The sequence below is a fragment of the Bos indicus genome, chromosome 8 (assembly GCF_029378745.1).
Source record: "Bos indicus isolate NIAB-ARS_2022 breed Sahiwal x Tharparkar chromosome 8, NIAB-ARS_B.indTharparkar_mat_pri_1.0, whole genome shotgun sequence".
In the NCBI taxonomy this organism is placed as follows: domain Eukaryota; kingdom Metazoa; phylum Chordata; class Mammalia; order Artiodactyla; family Bovidae; genus Bos; species Bos indicus.
In genome coordinates, this window is record NC_091767.1 from 8,176,810 (window position 1) to 8,191,494 (window position 14,685).

A 14,685-nucleotide genomic window follows, 5' to 3' on the forward strand; every position below is an offset into this window, starting at 1 on the left:
ACCAACTCCCAGACTTTACTCAAACTCATGTCCATCATGTAGGTGACGCCATCCAACCATCTCATCCTCTGTCGTCCCCTTCTCCTCCTCCCCCAATCCCTCCCAGCATCAGGGTCTTTTCCAATGACAGTTCTTTGTATCAAGTGGCCAAAGTATTGGAGTTTCAGCTTCATCATCAGTCCTTCCAATGAATATTCAGGACTGATTTCCTTTAGGATTGACTGGTTTCATCTCCTCACAGTCCAAGGGACTCTCAAGAGTCTTCTCCAACAACACAGTTCAAAACTATCAATTCTTCAGTGTTCAGCTTTCTTTATAGTCCAACTCTCATATCCATACATGACTACCAGAGAAACCTTTGTTGGCAAAGTAATGTCTCTGCTTTTTAATATGCTGTCTAGGTTCATCATAACTTTTCTTCCAAGGAGCAAGTGTCTTTTAATTTCATGGCTGCAATCACCATCTGCAGTGGTTTTGGAGCCCAAGAAAATAAAGTCTGTCATGGTTTCCATTGTTTCCCCATCTATTTGCCATGAAGTGACAGGACCGGGAGCCATGATCTTAGTTTTCTGAATGTTGAGTTTTAAGCCAACTTTTTCACTCTCCTCTTTCACTTTCACCAAAGGCTCTTAAGTTCCTCTTTGTTTTTTGCCATAAGGGTGGTATCATCTGCAAACCTGAGGTTACTGATATTTCTCCCTGCAGTCTTGATTCCAGCTTGTGCTTCATCCAGCCCAGCATTTCACCTGATATACTCTGCATATAAGTTAAATAAGCAGGGTGACAATATACAGCCTTGACGTACTCCTTTTCCTATTTGGACCAGTCCGTTGTTCCATGTCTGCTCCTAACTGTTGCTTCTTGACCTGAATACAGATTTCTCAGGAGGCAGGTCAGGTCATTCTTCCTTCTCTTGAAGAATTTTCCAGTTTGTTGTGATCCACACAGTCAAAGGCTTTTCCTTAATCAATAAAACACGAGTAGATGCTTTTCTGGAATTCTCTTGCTTTTTCACTGATCCAGCGGATGTTGGCAATTTGATCTCTGGCTCACTACCTTTTCTAAATCCACCTTGAACATCTGGAATTTCTTGGTTCATGTACTGTTGAAGCCTGGCTTTGAGAATTTTGAGCATTACTTTGCTAGCATGTGAGATGAGTGCAATTGTGAGGGAGTCTGAACATTTTTTGGGATTGAGATGAAGACTGACTTTTCCAGTCCTGTGGCCACTGCTGAGTTTTCCACATTTGCTGAAATACTGAGTGCAGCACTTTCACAGCATCATCTTTGAGGATTTGAAATAGCTCAACTGGAATTCCATTACCTCCATTAGCTTTGTTTGTAGTGATGCTTCCTAAGGACCACCTGACTTTGCATTCCAGGATGTCTGGCTCTAGTTGAGTGATCACACCATCGTGGTTTATCTGGGTCATGAAGATCTTTTTTGTACAGTTCTTCTGTGTATTCTTGCCACGTCTTCTTAATATCTTCTGCTTCTGTTAGGCGCATACCATTTCTGTCCTTTATTGTGCCCATCTTTGATGAAATGTTCCCTTGGTATCTCTAATTTTCTTGAAGAGATCTCTAGTCTTTCCCATTCTATTGTTTCCCTCTATTTCTTTGCATTGATCGCTGAGGAAGGCTTTCTTAAAAAAAAGTCTCTCCCTGCTATTCTTTGAAACTCTGCATTCAAATGGGTATATCTTTCCTTTTTTCCTTTACTTTTTGCTTCTCTTCTTTTCATAGCTATTTGTAAGGCCTCCTCAGACAACCATTTTGCCTTTTTGCATTTCTTTTTCTTGGTGATGGTCTTGATCGCTGCCTCCTGTACAGTGCCACAAACCTCCATCCATAGTTTTTCAGGCACTCTGCCTATCATATCTAATCCCTTTAATCTATTTGTCACTTCCACTGTATATAGTAAGGGATTTGATGTAGGTCATACCTGAATTGTCTAGTGGTTTTCCCTACTTTCTTCAATTTAAGTCTGAATTTGGCAATAAGGAGTTCATGATCTGAGCCACAGTCAGCTCCCAGTCTCACAGTCAGCTCTCAGTAATCTTTACATGACTAAATTTAACAGCCGATTCTTGGTCTTCATATTACTTAACCAAGATGGTGAATCTTTTTCCATGAACACTTCCCACACTTAACTTTCAAGACACAAGAGTATTCTGGTTTTCCTTTCACCCTACTGGCCAGGCCTTCTCACTGCTCATTGCCAGATTCTTCTTGCTCAGTTCAGTTCAGTTGCTCAGTTCTGTCCAACTTTTTGGGAACCCATGGACTGCAGCACTCCAGGCTATTTCCCAGAATTTGCTCAAACTCATGTCCATTAAATCAATGATGACACCCATTCTCTATCATACCCTTTCTCCTCCTGCCCTCAATCTTTCCCAGCATCAGGGTCTTCTCTAATGAGTTGCCTCTTTGCATCAGGTGACCAAAGTACTGGAGCCTCAGCTTCAGCTCAGTCCTTCCAATGAATATTCAGGGTTGATTTCCTTTAGGATTGACTGGTTTGATCCTCTTACTGTCCAAGGGACTCTCAAGAGTTTTCTCCAGCACCACAATTTGAAAACATCAATTCTTCAGCACTCAGCCTTCTTTATGGTCCAACTCTCACATCCATACATAACATAACCCTAAAAGTTAGAGGTGACCCAGGGTTCAGTATTCAGGCCTTCCTGTCTATAGTCCCTTGGGAAAGTCACTAAGTCTCAGGATTTGAACCACCAAATTGTGCTGACAACTCCAAGTTTTACATTCAAGCCTGGATCAGAGCCTTGAACTGCTACTGTCTCCTAGATTATTACTACCTACTCAACACCCTCTCTTAAGTATCAAGAAGGTACCTCTGCAAGTCCCAAATCATATTTCTGATTTCCCTTTAAGCCTGCTTCTCAGAGTCTTTCTCAGCTCAGTATATAGCAACTTTACCTCATCCAAAATCTTAGCATCACCCCTGACAACTTTCTTCCTTATATCCACCACTGTATCCATCAGTAGACCCAATCAGCTCTACCTTCAAAATAGACACAGAATCTAAACACTTACCAGCTCCAGTGATATCATCTTGAGCCAAGCCACTGCTAACCAATCTGTTTCCACCTTTATCCCCCTGTATTAATACAGGCTATGTTTATATTTATTTATATCTCCTCAAAATTACATTGAAACCCTAACCCAAAAAGTGACAGGATCAGTAGATGAGGGCCCTTGGTAGGTGATCAGGTCTTCAGGGTGGAGCCTTCATGAATGGAATTACTGCACCCCAGGGAGTTCCCTTGTCCCTTCCATCATGTGAGGACCCAAGGAAAGAGCTTCCACTACGAAGCAGTAGTCTATGCCCCGACCAGGAACCCTGAAGAAGCTGAAATTGAATGGTTCTATGAAGGCCTACAAGACCTTTTAGAACTAACACCCAAAAAAGATGTCCTTTTCATTACACGGGACTGGAATGCAAAAGTAGGAAGTCAAGAAACACCTGGAGTAACAGGCAAATTTGGCCTTGGAGTACAGAATGAAGCAGGGCAAAGGGGCAAAGGCTAACAGAGTTTTGCCAAGAGAATGCACTGGTCATAACAAACAGTCTCTCCCAACAACACAAGAGAAGACTCTACACATGGACATCACCAGACGGTCAACACCGAAATCAGACTGATTATATTCTTTGCAGCCAAAGATGGAGAAGCTCTATACAGCCAGCAAAAAACAAGACCAGGAGCTGACTGTGGCTCAGATCATGAACTCCTTATTACCAAATTCAGACTTCAGAAAGTGGGGAAAACCACTAGACCATTCTGGTATGACCTAAATCAAATCCCTTCTGCTTATACAGTGGAAGTGAGAAACAGATTTTAGGGACTGATTCTGATAGAGTGCCTGATGAACTATGGACTGAGGTTTGTGACACTGTACAGGAGACAGGGATCAAGACCATCCCCAAGAAAAAGGAATGCAAAAAAGCAAAATGGCTTACAAATAGCTGTGAAAAGAAAGTGAAAAGCAAAGGAGGAAAGGAAAGATATACCTATGTGAAGCAGAGTTCCAAAGAATAGCAAGGAGAGACTTTTTTTAAAGAAAGCCTTCCCCAGCCATCAATGCAAAGAAATAGAGGAAAACAATGGAATGAGAAAGACTAGAGATCTCTTCAAGAAAATCAGAGATCCCAAGGGAACATTTCATGCAAAGATGGGCACAATAAAGGACAGAAATAGTATGTACCTAACAGAAGCAGAACACATTAAGAAGAGGTGGCAAGAATACACAGAAGAACTGTACAAAAAAGATCTTCATGACCCAGATAATCACGATGGTGTGATCACTCACCTAGAGCCAGACATCCTGGAATGTGAAGTCAAGTGGGCCTTAGGAAGTATCACTATGAACAAAGCTAGGGGAGGTGATGGAATTCCAGCTGAGCTATTTCAAATCCTCAGTGATGATGCTGTGAAAGCGCTGCACTCAATATGTCAGCAAATGTGGAAAACTTAGCAGTGGCCATAGGACTGGAAAAGGTCAGTTTTCATTCCAATCCCAAAGAAAGGCAATGCCAAAGAATGCTCAAATTACAGCACAATTGCACTCATCTCACATGCTAGTAAAGTAATGCTCAAAATTCTCCAAGCCAGGCTTCAACGGTACGTGAACCTTGAACTTCCAGATGTTCAAGCTGGTTTTAGAAAAGGCAGGAGAACCAGAGATCAAACTGCCAACATCTGCTGGATCATGGAAAAAGCAAGAGAGTTCCAGAAAAACATCTATTTCTGCTTTATTGACTATGCCAAAGCCTTTGACTGTGTGGATCACAATAAACTGTGGGAAATTCTGAAAGAGATGGGAATACCAGACCACCTGACCTGCCTCTTGAGAAATCTGTATGCAGGTCAGGAAGCAACAGTTAGAATTGGACATGGAACAACAGACTGATTCCAAATAGGAAAAGGAGTACGTCAAGGCTGTATATTGTCACCCTGCTTATTTAACTCCTATGCAGAGTACATCATGAGAAACGCTGGGCTGGAAGAAGCACAAGCTGGAATCAAGATTGCCAGGAGAAATATCAATAACCTCAGATATGCAGATGACACCACCCTTATGACAGAAAGTGAAGAAGAACTAAAGAGCTCCTCGATGAAATTGAAAGAGAAGCGTGAAAAAGTTGGCTTAAAGCTCAACATTCAGAAAACGAAGATCATGGCATCTGGTCCCATCACTTCATGGCAAATAGATGCAGAAACAGTGGAACCAGTGGCTGACTTTAATTTCTGGGGCTCCAAAATCACTGCAGATGGTGATTGATCCATGAAATTAAAAGACACTTACTCTTTGGAAGGAAAGCTATGACCAACCTAGACAGCATATTAAAAAGCAGAGACATTACTTTGTCAACAAAGGTCCGCCTAGTCAAGGCTATGGTTTTTCCAGTGGTCATGTATGGATGTGAAGAGTTGGACTGTGAAGAAAGCTGAGCGCCGAATTGATGCTTTTGAACTGTGGTGTTGGAGAAGACTCTTGAGAGTCCCTTAGACTGCAAGGAGATCAAACCAGTCCATCCTAAAGGAGATCAGTCTTGGCTGTTCATTGGAAGGACTGATGTTGAAGCTGAAACTCCAATACTTTGGCCACCATGCAAAGAGCTGACTCATTGGAAAAGACCCTGATGCTGGGAGGGACTGGGGGCAGGAGGAGATGGGGACGACAGAGGATGAGATGGCTGGATGGCATCATCGACTCGATGGACGTGAGTTTGGTATACTCCGGGAGTTGGTGATGGACAGGGAGGCCTGGCGTGCTAGAGTTCACGGGGTCGCAAAGAGTCGGACACAACTGAGCGACTGAACTGAAATGAACTGATGAACCTGGAAGAGGACCTTCATCAAAACAGACCCACGCTGGCACCTTAATCTTGTACTTCCAGCCTCCAGAACTATAACAAATACATTTCTGTTGTTCATAAGCCAGTTTGTGGTACTTTGTTACAGCAGCCCCAACAGAGTAAAACAATACAGCAGCCAGAATTTATTTTGAAATTAAGGTTCATGGGTTGCCCCATTTGCTTCCTCTTAAAAAAAAAAAATGAAATCCATGTATAGTGAAATTAAATAGATTTCATTTCAATGAGTGTATATACCATATAACAAAGACCCAAATAAGGATTTGAAATACTTCCAATTTTGGACTATTAAACAAATATTTTCAAGAAGGACATAAGGTTTGGTTTCTTGGGTAAATACCTAGGAGCATTAAATGCTTTGAAATAGATTAAAAACATATACATGCATGTTCACGGCAGCATTATTCACTATTTCTACCAAAATGCAGAAATAGCTCAAATGTCCATCAACAGATAAATGTTTAAGGAAAAGGCGGCAAATCCATATAATGGAATAGAATTTAGGCATAAAAAAGAATGAAACAATGCTACAATGTGGATGAACCTTGAGAACACTGTTAAGTGAAAGAAACCAGACAAAAAGATCACATTTGTATAAAACATTCAGAACAGGTAAATTCATAGAGACAGTGAAAACTGATGTCTGTCAGGGTCTGGGGGATGGAAGTGATTGCTTAATGGGTGCAGGTTTTCTTTCAGGGTGATGAAAAAGTTCTGGAACTGGTAGAGGCAATGGTTGCTCAATACTGCTGAATGTACTACAAGCTGCTCAACTGTTCACTGAAATGGTTAATTTTATGTGAATTTCACCCTCCCCCACAAAAAAAACACCCCCCACACAGGATTTTGTTTTACATCATTTGAAACAGAAGCCCTCTCAGGCAGTGTGAACAACACAAAATCTTGTGTCAACACCACTGTATACTGGTGAGCTGGGTCATTCCACTAAACCATGTGGTCTGGAGCAAGTCTCTTCAACTCTGCAGACTTCGGGGGTTTCTTTTCCATGTATTGTCAGGAGCGGCATTAGGCATTATTGACAAAATGGAGCCACGGCCCCAAACCCCTCTCCTTGTCCTGCAGGCACAGACCCGGGATGAGGGAGTTAGGCCTTATAATTCTGACTTGTTTTTTCCTCTCCTCAGCTGAGTTGACTGAAAGGAAATATTAAGGTGCTTATTGTTCTTGAGAGGAGCATGAGAGGCACAAAGCCTTCTGCAGCTGTGCTCAGAAAATAATTCATAAAGTTAGTCATTGACATTTGTTCAAGGACTTTTACAAAAGAGTATTCCAGGATGAGCACGTAGGCCGCAGCCTTAGGCCATAGGAGGGATTGCTATCTGAAGCCTATTTGTGAGGAAAATGTTTATGGCAAAGGAGTTTACTGAATTTAGGACTTAGAAATAATTAAAATAGTTAGAAGTTAAAGATTTAAGGAATGTTGTAATATTAGCATATTTTACTATAGCTTACAGAGGTTAAGAATTTTAGAGATACTAATAGCTAGAAGTCTTTTCTAAGAGTTAGTGAGCTCAGGATACTAGGGGCAAACGGGACTTAGAAAGATAAGAAATAAGCTGAGGTTTGTGGTATGCAGCCCAGACTTGAAGCACGAGTTACAATGTAATCACAAGTTAACTATAGGACACATAAGAGGAATTAGATAATAGATGGTAAATGATTCTGAGAGAATCGCTGAAGCAGGAACTCTGTTTGAAGGACAACAATGATTTATGGAGATAATAAATCTGGGTGAGGGGGAACTGAAAATGTCAAACCTCTGACCTAACGCTTTTGTAAAAGTATAAAAGAAAATCTTAAACTTGAAATAAATAGGCAGTTCACAAAAACTGAGAGGTTGTGTCGTTACTAGCCGACACCGTTCCTCCCTTCAGGCTGAATCCCTGGCTGCTGGAGCTGGACTCCAGCAATGCGTGAAAAGAAGATCCTTCACTGGGCTGTTGTGAGGATCAACTGAGATTAATGACAACAAAAATACTTAGCAAAGTGCTAGGCATAAAAAATTAACCATCTTTTATATTAGCACAATAGGAAATATGCTCAGACTGGAAGGCCAAGGATGAATACAAATATCAGGGTGGCAGCTGGAAACATTTTGAATAACTAGTCTTGTAAAGATGGACAGAGGAGGATGCAGACCAAGACGCACCAGCCAGCCGTCCTCCTTTGGCTTCTACGATGACCTAACTCATCAAGAGTCATACTTAAGATTAGCCCTGCTGCTCCAGTCGATGATTTACCACTACACTCAAGACTAACTTGAAAGTGCTGCTGTTCTGAGAAGGGCTGAAGAAAGATTACTGGAGATAAAAGAGGCCACTTTACCGAAGCTCTAAGCTTAGGATCCCCAAGTACTCAGGAGGTGAAACAGGGAGCAAGACAACTATTAAGCCATCTCAAAGTTTAATCCCAATTAACATAGGGTGACAAACTAGAGTTTGACTATAAAAATTTGCTTGCATCAAGGAAAAGCACTAACATATACAACTAGCCCTCCAGAAGTAGCACTAACTAGATTAACATGTCTAAATTTAAATGTTCTTAAAACTCAATATGCAACAGCAACACAAATTAACAAAATAACCAATAAAAATTACTATCACTTAAACATCCCTATGGCAGGTAGTATGCAACATAGTTTACAAATATTATCTGCAGTCTTCACAACATCCAAGTAGGACCCCATGATGCCAAGCAACTTGGGCGGAATCAAACTAATAAGAGGCACTTCTGAGACCTGACCTTGGGGGCGCTGACTTCAAAGCTCCATCAACTACACCTTCCTTCCTCTCAGCCCTGAAAGAACTTCTAGGCTCATAAGTCCTCCTAGATTCTAAACCCAACTGAGTGCAACTTCAGAAGGTATATGACTATTCAAAGGTCAGAGAAAAATCAGATTGCAACACTGGGGAGCCTTAGCAGACAGAGTGAAGGGATTAATTTTAGGATGGTGTCACATCAATTGTGCTTGGTTGAATACAACTGCTGGTTCACAGAGTCTGGTCACAATCGGAGCCTGTCTCAGGGGAGGCTTAGAGAGCTAAGTTACTGCAGGAAGACGGAGCCCACACCTAGAATAGTGTGGGCTCTGCAGATGCCCAGGAGCCTCAGACAAGTAAATAAATAAATATAGAAACACTAGAGCTCTAGTCACTTTAAGATTTAATTAAGGGGGCTCATGGGTCAATTGCCTAATGTAGCTGCATTTTGTCTTCTTTCACATACCCTGCTCTCAATTCAAAAGAAAGGAAAAAACAGGCTATAAATAAAGATCTCCTCAAGCATGCAGGCAGAAAAAGCAATCCCCACAAGGAAGAAAAGGAGTCAGGCTGGCTTCAGACTTTTCGACAGTCACATCCCACGCCAGAAGGCAACAGAGCAACACCTCACTCGTTCCAAGAAGAAAACAGGACCGGGAACATTAAAACCTCCCATCTAGGAGCTCCTCCGAAGCTAAGGGTCACAGGCAGTCTGCCACACAAAGCTCAGGGAGCCCAGCAGCCAGGAGTGAATATTTCTGTCACCTTCCTGTGCTAAAAGCCAAACAACTCCTGTGCTCTTTCTCAGGGGTTTCAATGCCCACATGATGAGCCATCGCAGCCTTTGAGTCATCCCTTCTACACCGACCCTAGCCCCCCACTACTGGGGTCTGTGCATAGTTCCCATCACCAACAACTGCACTCCCTCCAAAATCACTTTTTAAACATACCAATGCCCCCCAATCTCATGAAGGACCCCTACTGACCACCTTTTATGCTAACCGTTACTCCATTCATTCATTCATTCAACATTCATAAAATGCTCGCTATGTGCCAGGACTCTGCGAGATGTTTAAGACGGAGATGGGGTGGAGGGAAGGGACCAAGCATCAGGTCTGGTCTCCTGAAGCTAACTCTCAATGTGGGAGCCAGACCACAAACAAACCAGGAACACTTGAGTGGTATAAAGGAAAAGACCAAATAGGGGGTGAGACGTCAGCAGACTAAAGGGACAGACGTTGTTACAAGGTCATCAGGCTGGATCTAAGTTTCACTGATGCAGAGAAGTGATGAGGAAGAAAGATATACCAAAAGAAGCAGATATATCAGCACTAGTCTCATAGTAGTACTTAAGGTAAAGAAAGCAATAAACAGGACAGAAAGGACTATTCCATAATAAATTAACAATCCACTAAGAAGACAGAAATAATACATTTTATGTATCCATCAACAATAGCTCTGATAAAAATATCAAAAAACTTGGCAAATTCACTGAGGGAGGCTTTAACAAATCTTGATACAGTAGTGTTGTTGTAACAAAATACCAATGGGTATTTCCGATCAATGGGCAGCTTATAAACAACAGAAATTTATTCCTCACAGTTCTGGAGGCTGGAAGTCAGAAATCCAGGTGCCGGCACTTTCAGGTGAGGACTATTCCCAGCGGCAGACCTTGCACACTCATATGGCAGAAGGGGCCAAAGAAGCTTTCCGGTATCTCTTTTACAGGGGCACTAATCCCACTCATGGAGGGTTTGCCCTCAGGACCTGATCACCTCCTAATACCATCACCTTGGGGGCTACAGATTTCTATGTAAGAATCTGGGGGCAGGGGGACACATTCAGACCATAGCAAAATCTTTCTGAGAAATCAAAATATGAAGCAGGTAAAAAACAAGGACAAAGCATTTGAAAGACTCATTAATAAGCTACAGTATATATAATATAAAATGTATATGTACACACATTTATATATATAAGTTAACAGACAATATACATTCTTTCCAAATATATATTTGAATATTCACAAATACTAATCACATATTATTAGACAATGAAGAAAATCTCAACATAGTCCAAAAGAAAACCAACACAAGCCAAATCTGCTAGCCAAACTGCAAGGGAACTGGAAATTAACAACCAAAAACTGAAGACAGATATTTACTTGCAAATGTAAAAGGTCCTTTTCCTAATTCAAGAGGATCTAAAACTGGGTATCTTTAACTAATTAGGAATGAACAGTGCAAAGATGACTACAGACTAAACAGAGTGAAATGTAGTCAAAGCCACAATGTAGGGAGGTTATCTTTCAGGAGCTTAATATACAGTGATTCAAAAATATCATTACATAAAAGTTCTCTTCTTGCCAGCCTTGCTCTATGAGGGAGTAACACATAGGTAAATTTGGGAGCGGGCTCCATCCCCCAAATTTGGGAGCGGGCTCCACCCCCCAAATTTGGGAGCGGGCTCCATCCCCCAAATTTGGGAGCGGGCTCCATCCCCCAAATTTGGGAGCGGGCTCCATCCCCCGCCTCAAGCACTGCGCAGGGAAGGCTATAAGCAAGGAACTGGTGCACTGGGACGACCCAGAGGGAGGGGAGGGGAGGGAGGAGGGAGGAGGGTTCAGGATGGGGAACGCGGGTATACCTGTGGCGTATTCATTTCGATATTTGGCAAAACTAATACAATATTGTAAAGTTTAAAAAAAAAAAAAAAAAAAACTACTGTTTCAAAGCAAGGAACTCTGGCTACAATGCCAGCTCTGGCACTACATAACCAGCCACATGCCCTGCATGGGCTATTCAAATGCTTTGCATCTCCATTTCTGTGGCTATAATATTAGGAGGATGGGCTAAATTAGATATCTCTAAGGTTTCTTCTGATTTTCAGAATTAAATCCCTCTAAATGCAGAAGCTCTTTGAGTTAACCTATTTGAAAGCAAGTTCCTGTGTCAGGCACATTTCCCTGCTCTACAGGAGACAGCACACCACACATTAACCCTTCCTTAATGACAGTCACCCGAGTATTTTCTATAGTACCTGTGCTTTAAAACAGACACCACAATTCAAAAGTGAGAATAAGATAAATTTCTGCTTTCAAGGAGTACTTCCTTTTCATTTGCCAAGTGATTTCTCAATTTAGTAAGACAGGTTATTTTGGGGAAGGAGGGAGGAAGAAAGAGAAAGTCTCTCTCCTTTTTGTGGAAAATACTGGTGTTAAAAACTAAAAAGGTTTATTGCTGCAAAATCAGGTATTTCAGTGATTTTTAAAGTCCACTGATGGGACTTTAAAAAAAGAATCTGATCATCAAACATTTCTTGAGTAGTTCATCCTTGACTTTAAATGTTACCAAGCATATAGATCTGCTTTCCACTTCCACAGGAAGACCACTAGATGCCCAAACCATCTCTTGTTCAAGAGCTAATAACTGATTCTAGAAACTAAACGACTGGTGGCTCAGTGGTAAAGAATCCACCTGACAATGTAGGAGATGCAGGTTTGATCCCTGAGCCAGGAAGATCCCTGGAGAAGGAAGTGGCAACCCACTCCAGTACTCTTGTCTGAGAAATCCCATGGACAGAGGAGCCTGGCAAACAAAAGTCCATGAGGTCACAAAAGAATCAGACACCAATTAGCGACTAAACAAAAACAAACTCACAAGACACAACCAACCATAAAACACCATTTTTAAAAAGATTACAGACTCAGTGCCCCCAACCCTGCAGCAGGCCACTGCCGACCCACGCCTCCACCAGAGACTTCTGGACACTCAGAGGAACAAGCATAATCTATGAGACATAAAAGGGAAGTTTGCAATATCCATCATTGTTTCTTCACTGAGGATACGCTCACTTGTGGGAAAGCTGAGAAGATTCTACAAGTGCATGGACATAAAAGATGATGCAGCTGAGAACAAGATGGTGGAGGAGTAGGTGGATGCGGAGTACATCTCTCTCCATGGATACATCAGGAATACACCTTCAGACACAGAAGTGCATGCAGACCACCAGCAGAGAGCGGTCAGGAGAACCTGACCAGTGGAAAAGAATATACAGAACCACGCAAAACTCGGTAGGATGAAGGAACTACAGGAAAAACAGGAGTGTTGGTAGGACTGGATCTGCCCTCAGCGGGTGGGGGAACTGAAGCAGGGGTCCAATCCCCACACTGGGGCAACTGTCTGAGTCAGAGGAGAAACGTTTAAGGCTGAGAGTGAAACAGCTGATCTGTGACAGCCTAAATGGAATGAGAATCAGGCAGTCCTTGCTGCAGCCATACAGACCCTGGACAGGGACCTGCATCCCTAGAAGGTGCAGTGGTTCGGAGCTGAACCTAGGGATTGTGGAGCAATCCCAGGACAAGGGCTGCTGTTGACTGTGGACAGACAGACCAAGCAGATGTGACGGAGGAGACTGTGGTGGGGAATGCCTGTGGAGGAAAGCCAGGCAGCCATGGAAGCAAGGTGATACTGCTGAGTCACGCATAGGGGGTGTAGCCATCACCATAGCCTCTCTCTCCCCACACGCCAGCATCAGCAGCTGAACAACAGAGAGGCTGGGCTGCCAAGCACCTGATGCACCAGACTACAGAGCAGGACCCCACCCAGGGTGCCCCTTTAAGTGACTGATGTGCTGAACTACAGAGTAGGACCCCACCCAGGGTGCCCCTTTAAGTGACTGATGTGCTGAACTACAGAGTAGGACCCCACCCAGGGTGCCCCTTTAAGTGACTGATGCGCCGATCTACAGAGAAGGGCCCCAGGTAAGGGAGCCCAAAGAGGCCATCTCATGACCAGCTACAAGAGGCTCAAAAAAAGACTGATAGGGCCATAACTCCTGCAGCTGAGGAGTCCCATGTCCCTGTACACCTGGCACCGCCAGGGTCCCCACAACCCAAGCAGCTATGCCACCTTCACGCTCAACTCTCACTGGGGCAGAGCTGTCACAGGCAAAAAAGAAAAAGTCTTGCGTCTATGCACGCAGGGTTGCTTCAGTCGTGCCCAGCTCTTTGTGACCCTGTGGACTATGGCCTGCCAGGCTTCTCTGTTAGGGGGGTTCTCCAGGCAAGAGTACTGGAGTATATTGGCCAATACTGGTTGCCATACCCTTCTGCTGCTGCTGCTAAGTCACTTCAGTCATGTCTGACTCTATGTGACCCCACAGACAGCAGTCCACCAGGCTCCCCGGTCCCTGGGATTCTCCAGGCAAGAACACTGGAGTGGGTTGCCATTTCCTTCTCTAATGCATGAAAGTGAAAAGTGAAAGTGACGTCACTCAGTCCTGTCTGACTCTTCGCAACCCTGTGGGCTGCAGCCCACCAGGCTCCTCTGTCCATGGGATTTTCCAGGCAAGAGTGCTGGAGTGGGGTGTCACTGCCTTCTCCAGCCATACTCTTCTAGAGCACTATATTTCCTGCTGCCCTAGCTGCCAACTCACCTGGTGCTGCCAGAACCCCTGCGACCCAAGCAGCTGCACCACCTCCACACCTGGCCCTCACAGGGGCAAACCCAAGTCTTCCAGGGCAGCCTCAGGAGCAAACCCCAGTGGACGACCCAGAGGCAGTGTGACTAAGGAAGAAGACCCAAAACCTTCCCACCAGCTGTACAAGCTGCAGATTAAATCCAGACGATCAACCAGGCAGACTCTGTGCCTATGGAATATGTAAAAGGACACTGAGCACTCCCACAAAAGAAAACTCACTAGTTCTGATAGCTGTGGACATTGGAGTCAAGAACACACAGGAGTAGGACCAGATTAAAATCTGAGCTGCCCCACAGCAGGTCCAGAGGCCAGCACAGTGTTGGAGGGCATCCTAGGGAGGTGAGGGGGACTGAGACTCCCATCGAGGGAAAGGACGCTGACAGCAGTGACTCAAGAAAAACACTTATTACTCTTATGTTTTGACTGGTTCTGTAGTTTCTTTTGGATTTTTTTTTCTTTACTTCTTCTCCCACCCCCAACTCTGTTGTAGTTGTCGATTTTATTGGCACTGTGAAATCTAATTAA

At 43.4% G+C, this 14,685-nt stretch overlaps 1 protein-coding gene and 1 long non-coding RNA gene across 2 annotated transcripts in view; both read right to left on the minus strand.

Moving 5' to 3' along the window:
* XKR6 (XK related 6) overlaps positions 1-14,685 on the minus strand; it is a 266,199-nt gene that overhangs the window by 190,698 nt on the left and 60,816 nt on the right. The gene's annotated exons all lie outside the window — the stretch shown is intronic.
* Positions 1-14,685, minus strand: part of LOC109562786 (uncharacterized) — a 98,028-nt gene that overhangs the window by 23,809 nt on the left and 59,534 nt on the right. The window contains exon 1 of the long non-coding RNA XR_011567993.1: positions 1-14,685. This exon is cut by the window's left edge and continues 15,927 nt beyond it; it is cut by the window's right edge and continues 59,534 nt beyond it. This is a non-coding gene — a long non-coding RNA (uncharacterized lncRNA).